General features: G+C 58.6%; 2 protein-coding genes across 5 annotated transcripts in view; both read left to right on the top strand.

Annotated features, from left to right (window-relative positions):
- Window positions 1–8011, top strand: part of ACOX3 (acyl-CoA oxidase 3, pristanoyl) — a 922607-nt gene that overhangs the window by 250355 nt on the left and 664241 nt on the right. The gene's annotated exons all lie outside the window — the stretch shown is intronic.
- RGS12 (regulator of G protein signaling 12) overlaps window positions 1–8011 on the top strand; it is an 82845-nt gene that overhangs the window by 3321 nt on the left and 71513 nt on the right. The gene's annotated exons all lie outside the window — the stretch shown is intronic.

The following is an 8011-nucleotide window of genomic DNA, read 5'->3' as shown; positions in this document are numbered from 1 at the left end:
TTCCCATCTGTCCCCGCCGAGCCGGCGGCAGTGTGGGCTGGGGGGATGCTGCGGCCCCCTTCCCTGTCACGTTGTCACCAATGAGTGCACCTGTCACATTGTCCAAGGTGAGCGCATCTGTGAGGGCCTTGGGCTGTGCTTTTGCCTTGGACGCAAGCATATTGCCTTTTCCAAAATGTTCTGTAGATGACCGCACCTCGTGTACCCTTCTCAGATTGGCTCCTTGCCCTCAGTCACGTGCATCCACGCTTCCCCCCCAGGTCCCTTCCTGGCTCCATGGCTCGTTTCTTTGTAGCGCCAAATAAACAGCGCAGTGGGATTGTGTGCCTCTCCTGTTGCAAGGCGGCAGTGTGGCGCTCACCACTCGACCCGGAGAGGGATTCTGTGAGCTCGTCAGGCTGGGTATCTTTATTTTTATCTTACTGACAAGGAAAGTCAGGTTTTTATGCATCAGAAGATCTGCCCAAGTTCAAGTGCAAATAAGTGCTGAGATACCCAGTTCATCTCAAAATAAGTAGTAATGAGTGGTGGTGTATTGGGTTCCTGCTATAACTTCTTGAAGGTTCTGAGTTGCTTTTTACCTTGCTCAATGGGTTCTCCTTTATTAGCTCTGCCTAATTCCACAGCTTCCCGTGCTGGAGCGGCAGAAGCTTCTAGAGGCTGGGAGTTGGTCTCCTGCTGTCCCTCCTGGAGGCCTGTCAGGGTGAGGAGGACAGGCCGGGAGGGATGAGGGGCGTGCGTGGAAGTGGGGACCAGTGGGAGCTGTGTTGGGGACGGCAGAGAAGCGCTGGGGGTGGGGTACCACGCATTGGGGTCCAGGTTACTCCCATGCTTCTCCCAGCAGTGGCAGTGGCCCCAGTGCCTTGGCTGGCGCAGAATCAGGCTGCTGCCCGGAGGCAGAAGGCACACCAGGACCAGAGCAGGGGGACGGCTGGATGGGCGTTAACCAGACCGAAGGTGGGGCAGGCCCCACAGCCCGGGCGAAGCTGGAAGCTGGGGGGCTGCCCCTCAAGGCCACACCGCCAGGCCTCGCCCGGTGCTGACTGAGTGCGCTGGCCCCTTGGAGACGGTGCAGAAGCCCGTTGGAGCCGCCGCGGGACTAGGCGGCACAGCACCCGCTCGCCGCCACCTGGATGACATCTAGAACCTGCTCAGACCGTGACCCTCCCGCCATCCCGTCCTCTACTGCTGCCACAGCCTCCATCCAGGGGGAGCCCCCCCACTGTGGAAGCGTGGAGGCCAGTGGGGGGGCCAGTGGGGAGGCCAGTGGGGAGGCACAGACCACAGACCCGGCGGGACCTGAGCCTGTGACGTCGGGGCAGAGCTAAGGGTGTTTACAACGGGGTGATCTCCCACTCTGTTTACTCTGATTTTCTTTTTGCTGTGGGTTCGTAGCCAGGACGCGCTCACGGAGCGTGTGACTAATAGAGGGCTTGCTGGCAAAGAGAAAACCCAAGACCCTGAAATGCTGTCTGTATCATCAAAGTGATTCAGTTATATTTCGTTTGAAGTGAGGGTACTTAATTCTGCTTCTTTGAAAACTGATATCCTCAGAGTAATATTAATTAAAATATCTGGTCAAGTAGCAAAATCCGTTCTTAAACTTTGCACATAATGGATTTTGGAAAAATTTTAAGTGAAAATATGTTATTTATGATACTACTTAAAGGATTTATTATTGTTATTTTGAAGTGAATTAATTAATATTTTTAAATATATCAGTTTAATATGGAAAATGTCAATAGATGATGTCCACGCAGACAAAAGCTCTTGGGGCCTCAGTGATTTGTAGGCGGGCGTCTTGGGACCGCTGCCCCGGGGACACCTGCGGCTTTGCAGGACGGAGCCGCCAGCGGCGAGTCCTTCCAAACAGGCAGTGTTGGTGGGCGCCTAATAAATACCTTCCTGATTGAATAAAATGAAAAAATGCTGTAGACTTCGTTCACTTAAAAGTAGGGGCACCTGGGGGCTCCGAGGGTTAAACATCGACTTTGGCTCAGATCATGATCTCACGGTTCGTGGGTTCGAGCCCCGTGTCAGGCTCTGTACTGACAGCTCGGAGCCTGGAGCTGCTTCAGATTCTGTGTCTTCCGCTCTCTCTGCCCCTCCCCCACAGGCTCTCTGTTTCTCTCTCTCTTTTGAAAATAATAAAACATTAAAAAATATTTTTAAAGTAATACGAGTTCAGTGCTGTCACCACATGACTAATTTAAGTCGCCTAAACACTACGTAGAGTGTGTCCCGTGCGGCAAGAAGGTGTGGCGGGCCCCCTGGGCTGGCGTGGAGGCCACCCCTTCACAAGGACCCCGCTGCTTCTGTGGTGTGTTGCCACCCCCCACCCGTGACCCGCACCCAAACTCCAAGTTCAGGCTGGCGTCATGCCGGGGCGCCTGGGGGCTCAGGCAGCTAAGCATCTGACTTTTGATTTCATCTCGGGTCATGAGTTCGAGCCCTGTGCTTAGGAGGGTCGCTCTCTCTGCCCCTCCCCCACAGGTGGGTCCCGTGGCCTGTCAGGTCCGCCCCCCCCCCACACGGTGGGTCCATGTACCACTGTGAGGAAAGCTCCCTGCAGCACACAAGGTCACAAAAATGTGCAAATCCAGCATCATTCCATTTTCGTGTTAAAAAATGCAGCACCCCTCAACTAAACCTGTATGTTTTAAAGGCTACATCTGTTTAAAAACTAAAGTATACATATGTTTATGTGTAAGTACATACAGGCAATTCAAAAGAAACGCTCTGACTGACAGTAGGAGCCAGTAGGAGCTACCCTGGGGGTGGAAGGCGAAACTGGGGATGGGTCCAGGACATTTTTGTTGTATCTTCTGTTATTCTGAGTTTTTATTACAGGAATATGAACATATTTTACTTGCTAAAAATAATTCCTTTGGAGAAAAAGATGACTTAAAAAAATTTTTTTATGTTTATTTATTACTGAGACAGAGAGAAACAGAGCCTGAGTAGGAGAGGGGAAGAGAGAGAGGGAGACACAGAATCGGAAGCAGGCTCCAGGCTCTGAGCCGTCAGCACAGAGCCTGACGCGGGTCTCGAACCCACAAACCATGAGATCATGACCTGGGCTGAAGTCAGACACTTGATCGATGGAACCACCCAGGGCCTCAAAAGATGACTTTTCTTAATTCTTTTCTGAAGAGCGACGTGAGAGGCCTGGCACTGGACACCCGAGGCACTGTCCGTGTGGCCCGGCCTGTGCCCGGCTCAGCCACGGCCAGCCAGGAGAGGCCTGGGCCCCCGGCCAGGCCTGGTGCAGCGTGCAGCACGATGAGAGGAGGCTTTAAAACAGTCTGTAACAAAACAAGCTCTGGAGAATACTGAGAAGGCCACCGCTGAGGCTCCGGGATGTGGGTCCCTCTGCAAACAGCGGCTCTGCCCTTACCCTGTACAGACAGGGCTCCAAGTTGGAGCGAAAGGAAGCAGACAGAACAGGGCCCGGAGAGTCAGGCTGGTGCCCACGGACACCACAGTGTGGGGACCTCGGCGGGCCTGCGGCCCACCTTCCCCACCAGGAGCCCCTTTGGAGCAGCAGAGCTCTGCGCGGAGGGTCGCTGCTCTGTGGGGACGAGGGTCAGGTGCGGGGGAGGGGGGCGCTTCCCAGGGGAGGCAGGACAGAGGCCAAGGACCGAGACCCCGCTGACTGCCCGGCTGTGGTTTTCTGTGGTTTCCCGGGAAGCTGCAGTCTTCGGCGCTCTGCGGCCGCCGTGCTCCCGAGGGCGCCTCCCTAGCAGTGGGCTTTGTAACAGGCTGACGACTGGTGTCGCAGTCATGCAGGTCTGTCTCACCGCTCTGGCGGCCACACCAGCCGTGCCAGCACACGCACGCACACGCCGGGCTGGTGGACACGCAGTGCTGCTGCGGGGAGCGTCCTGCACACGCCGCGCCTCCGCCGAGGAGTCCCCGGGGTGGCCGGGGAGCAGAAGGGCGGGTCCAGAGCGCTGCTGCTCCTTGCAGGTTTTAGGGTCCGGCCTCGTTTGTGCTGACGGGAAACGCCGGGTCCCCGGAGCAGGGACAGATTTAATAACTGACTGACAACAGCCACACTTGTTCCTGGTGCTCGGTCCTTCCCCTGGGCCGTCACAATGACAGCCACGTCGGTGTCCCTCTACATGCACCAGGGTTGTGCTGTGTGAGGAGCCCCGAAAATGGGAATCAGGGACCTTACATGCACACGTGCCCTCCTCCTCCTGAGGGGAGGGAAACCCTGGCTCTTTGGGCAAGTGTTCTTGGAGGCAGAGGGGAGGACTCTGGGTTCCCCTCCTCCCCTTTGCGATGTAGATAAATGTGTCGGGGAGGGGCACGGCCAGCCCCTCCCAGACACGTCCCATCTCACCTCTGACATGTACGGACTGACCCTGGGGCGGTGAACCTGCCCCAGAGGTCCCCCTGTCTGTTCATTTAACAGCCAAGCCCAAGACCGGGAGACTGTGGGCCCAGCTCCTCGGGCTCGGTTCCCCGACAGCCCCGTCGCCAGCGGGAGTGCCCAGGCTGCCCCACGCCCTCGCCGGAACGCGCCCTCCCAGGCCTCTTACCCTCTTGCCAGTCTAGTGGCTGGAAAGTGCTAGTACCCAGCAGCTTTGCTCATGAAGGTGTTGAGGGCCCTGCTCAAACCCACGCCCGCTTCCCCTGGGCGCTCTTTCCTTGATGTGCGGAAGCCGTAGGTACTGGCTACTAACCGTCTGATGCTCGCATTGCGTGTACACGGCTCCGTTTGGGGCTTGTGGGCACCTGATGAACAGAAGCACTTGACCAACTTGTCAGTCTCCTTATGGTTTCCAGTGTTGACGTACCACATTCATCACTATCCCGAGGTCAGGAACCCTTAAAACTTTTTTTTGGAGTCATCTTGATGAATGGAATGATGTGGGTGGCAGGTTAGTTATTTCTCTCTCTCCGGATGGCCGTGGGGCTGCTGCTGCTGCTGTTACGTGTGTGAGCTTCTGGCTGCCAAAGCTACTGCTCCTGGTGTTTCAGGCAGTGTCTAGGCAGCAGCAAGACCACTCCAGGTGTTCAACAGAGAGAACCTTGTGGAAAGAACCTCTAACCAGGCACCAGGGACCTGGAAAGGCAGAAAAAGACCCTAAGAGGCCAGGAGACGGCCACTGTGGGAAGGGGGTGCAGCCCCAAGGCCCTAGGGCTGGGACAAGGGTGCAAAGACGAAGGAGTGATTTAACCTCAGCAGCCAGCTGGGGGACCGCTGGGGTGGGACCCAGACCTCTGTTGTGGCCACACGGTGTCTGAGGGGCTATGAGACTGGCCCAGGCGAAGCGGGGAGCCGAAAACCGGGCTCGGGGTGCAGGAGAAAGAACTGCTGGGCAGGAGCCGTGGGTAGCAGACAGGAAGAGGCTGTTCTTTCCTCCTCCCCCCTGACCATGCCCCCAGCACTTCTGGAGGCAGAGCCTGAGGGGACCCAGCTGACCAGGGGAAGGGGACACAGACCCCAGTGTCCCAGAACTGATTATAGAAGGAAGGCTTTAAAGATAAATCTAATTAAAAATCTCGTTTAACAGGGGTGCCTGGGTGACTCAGTCGGTTAAGTGTCCTACTTCGGCTCAGGTCATGATCTCACGGTCCATGGGTTCGAGCCTTGAGTCGGGCTCTGTGCTGACAGCTCAGAGCCCCTGGAGCCTGCTTTGGATTCTGTATCTCCTTCTCTCTCTGCCCCTCCCCTGCTTGTATGCTTTGTCTCCCTTTCCCAAAAGTAAACAAATAAAACGTAAAAAAAAAAAATAGTCCCCTTTGTTAGAGTTTATTGGTTCAGTAAGTGCTCACGGAGCACCTGCTACGTGCGGGGCCCGGTGGGAAGTGAGGGCTTCGTGTGAGCAGGCCGGGCACCACTGGGGCTGATGGGCTAGTGTTTAGACCCTGGGTTAGGAATTTCTAGTTCTAATTGTAACTAAAACGTGGCCCGTCCGCAGCTCGCCCCAGGCCTCCGGCCGGGTGACCCTGGGGCAGGAGCCTCCCTGACTCCCGAGTTCTTTTGTTCCTCTGTGGAGATTGGCAGGGGTTGGGTGGCGGGTCTAGGGCCCTGCGGTGCTGGCAGGAGGCGCGGAAAGCGGTGGCTCCGTGGGGTGGCTCAGAGTTGGTGCTGTGTGGCGGAGGCAGGTGGCACCCTGGGCCGTGGGGTCCTGCCCTCCCCCCGTTTGCTGGTGTCTCATCCTTGCCTGGGATGCAGGAAGGGGCCCTCCTTCAGTGCCTGGGGGCGACAGCAGTGGCTCTGTTGTTTCTCCGAGTCCCACGTGGGGTCCGGGTTCACGGGAGGGCCCTCTGGTTCTTCTGGAAGCCTGGCCTCGTGCTGCTGAGGTTGATGGCGGCGGTCAGGCCGTGTTCTCCGTGTCTGGGGTCAGGCTTTGTGCCTGGCTCTTGGGGCAGCGAGATGGAGTCGGCTCCTCGTGGCTGGGCACGCGGATGTGACAGTGTGACCTGGCGTCGCCCCTCGCCTCCTGTGGCATTTGTGCTGCGGTGTCAGCAACTGAAGAGGGGAGTTGATGCTGAAGGAGGGGCTGCCCCCAGGCCATTTCATATCCCCCCCCCGCCCGGGCCGTGTGGGAGAGTGACTTGGTTCGTGCCGGGTCAGTGGGCGTTTCCTGTTTGTTATTGTGGGAACTTTCTCTTCACACGGCGTGGGGGTGGGGGCAGTAAACAAACAAAGGCTCGAGGTTCTCCTTGTGGGTGACGTGGGGAGGTGGCCGAGTCTACATGTCAAGTGTCACCACCTGGCCACCTCCATTCAGTTCTTCGTCGGGATTTTCTTCCGTCTGCCGGCCTGCCAAGGTTTTCTTTCTCCTTTATGGCCGCGAGGGGGTGGCCCAGGTCCGGCGCCGTGTGGCCCACGTGGCCGTCCCAGCCCGGGCGTCCCCTGCAGCCTCCTCGGCTCAACAGTCACACTGTGTTCCTATCGCAAAGCCACGTGCCCCTTGCCCCTGCCCCAGATAAGCCCACAGAACGGCGAGCCCCCGAGTCGTACGAAGTCGGAGGCTCCTCTACTCCAGTCCAGTCGTAGACCGAGGGCGTTTCCCACGTGGTCCCCGAGGCTGCAGCCAGGGCTCCAACGGCTCCCTGACCCGGGGCGCGGAGATCCCCGGACGGACGACTTGTTCTCGTTTGTTCCCCCTCTTCCTCCCCCAGCCCCGCGCTGGGCAGAGGACCCCGGGAGACAGAGGGTCCTGCTTCCCGGCTGGTTTGTGTGCCGGGGCAGGCAGCCCCGCAGGCAGTGCCGTCAGGGGCAGCCTCTGAAGAGGGGCCTGGGGTTGAGGGCCGAAGGGCGGGAGGGGGGGGGTGGGTGGAGAAGCAGGTGCCCAGAGGGTCCGGATGGCGGGGACCAGGCCTCGCCGCTTGTGTGACAGCCTCTGGAGGGCGCGGAGCGGGGGCCGGACAGGTGGTGGGAGCACACTGCGCAGGGTGGGGAGGAGGGGAGGACCCCACGGAGGCCGGCCGGCCGCGGCCGCCCCAGGGCCACGGGGAGCGGTGGTCGGGAAGGAGATGGCCGGGCTCCAGAGACATTTTATAGATAGAATCAGCGTTTGCATCTTTTTTGAAGAAGAAATTTCTTAGACAAACTCTTCTCGAGAATGTGCCGTATTTGGCCACCTGCAAGCAAGGAGCCGGCATGGGGAGCACGGGGAGCACGGGGATGGGGTGGGGCAGGAGGCCGGGCAGGTGTGGACACACAGTGTCAGAGCGCCAGGGCCTGGGGTGCTGGCCACCAGATGGGGACACAGCTGGGTCTGAACTGTAGCCACAAGGCTCCCCCACCCCCCAGCAGTGTCCCCAAGACCAGCACAGAGGGCGTGTGCACAGGTCACCCGGCCCTGCTTGGGGACAAGCAGATCTGTGCACCCCGATTTCTTAGAGGGACTTCTGGCCGCCAGCCAGAGAGGCCTGGTGTGGCCCCCGCGGCCTCACCTGGAGACAGCTGGGAGGGGCCCTCCTGTCCCCGGCTCCTCTCTGTGCTCCCACACGCCTTGTCCCTTGTCACAGGCCAACGACCGTCCTG

This window comes from Suricata suricatta, chromosome 1, assembly GCF_006229205.1.
Source record: "Suricata suricatta isolate VVHF042 chromosome 1, meerkat_22Aug2017_6uvM2_HiC, whole genome shotgun sequence".
NCBI classification, from domain to species: Eukaryota; Metazoa; Chordata; class Mammalia; order Carnivora; family Herpestidae; genus Suricata; species Suricata suricatta.
This window is presented reverse-complemented; position numbering and strand designations above follow the sequence as displayed.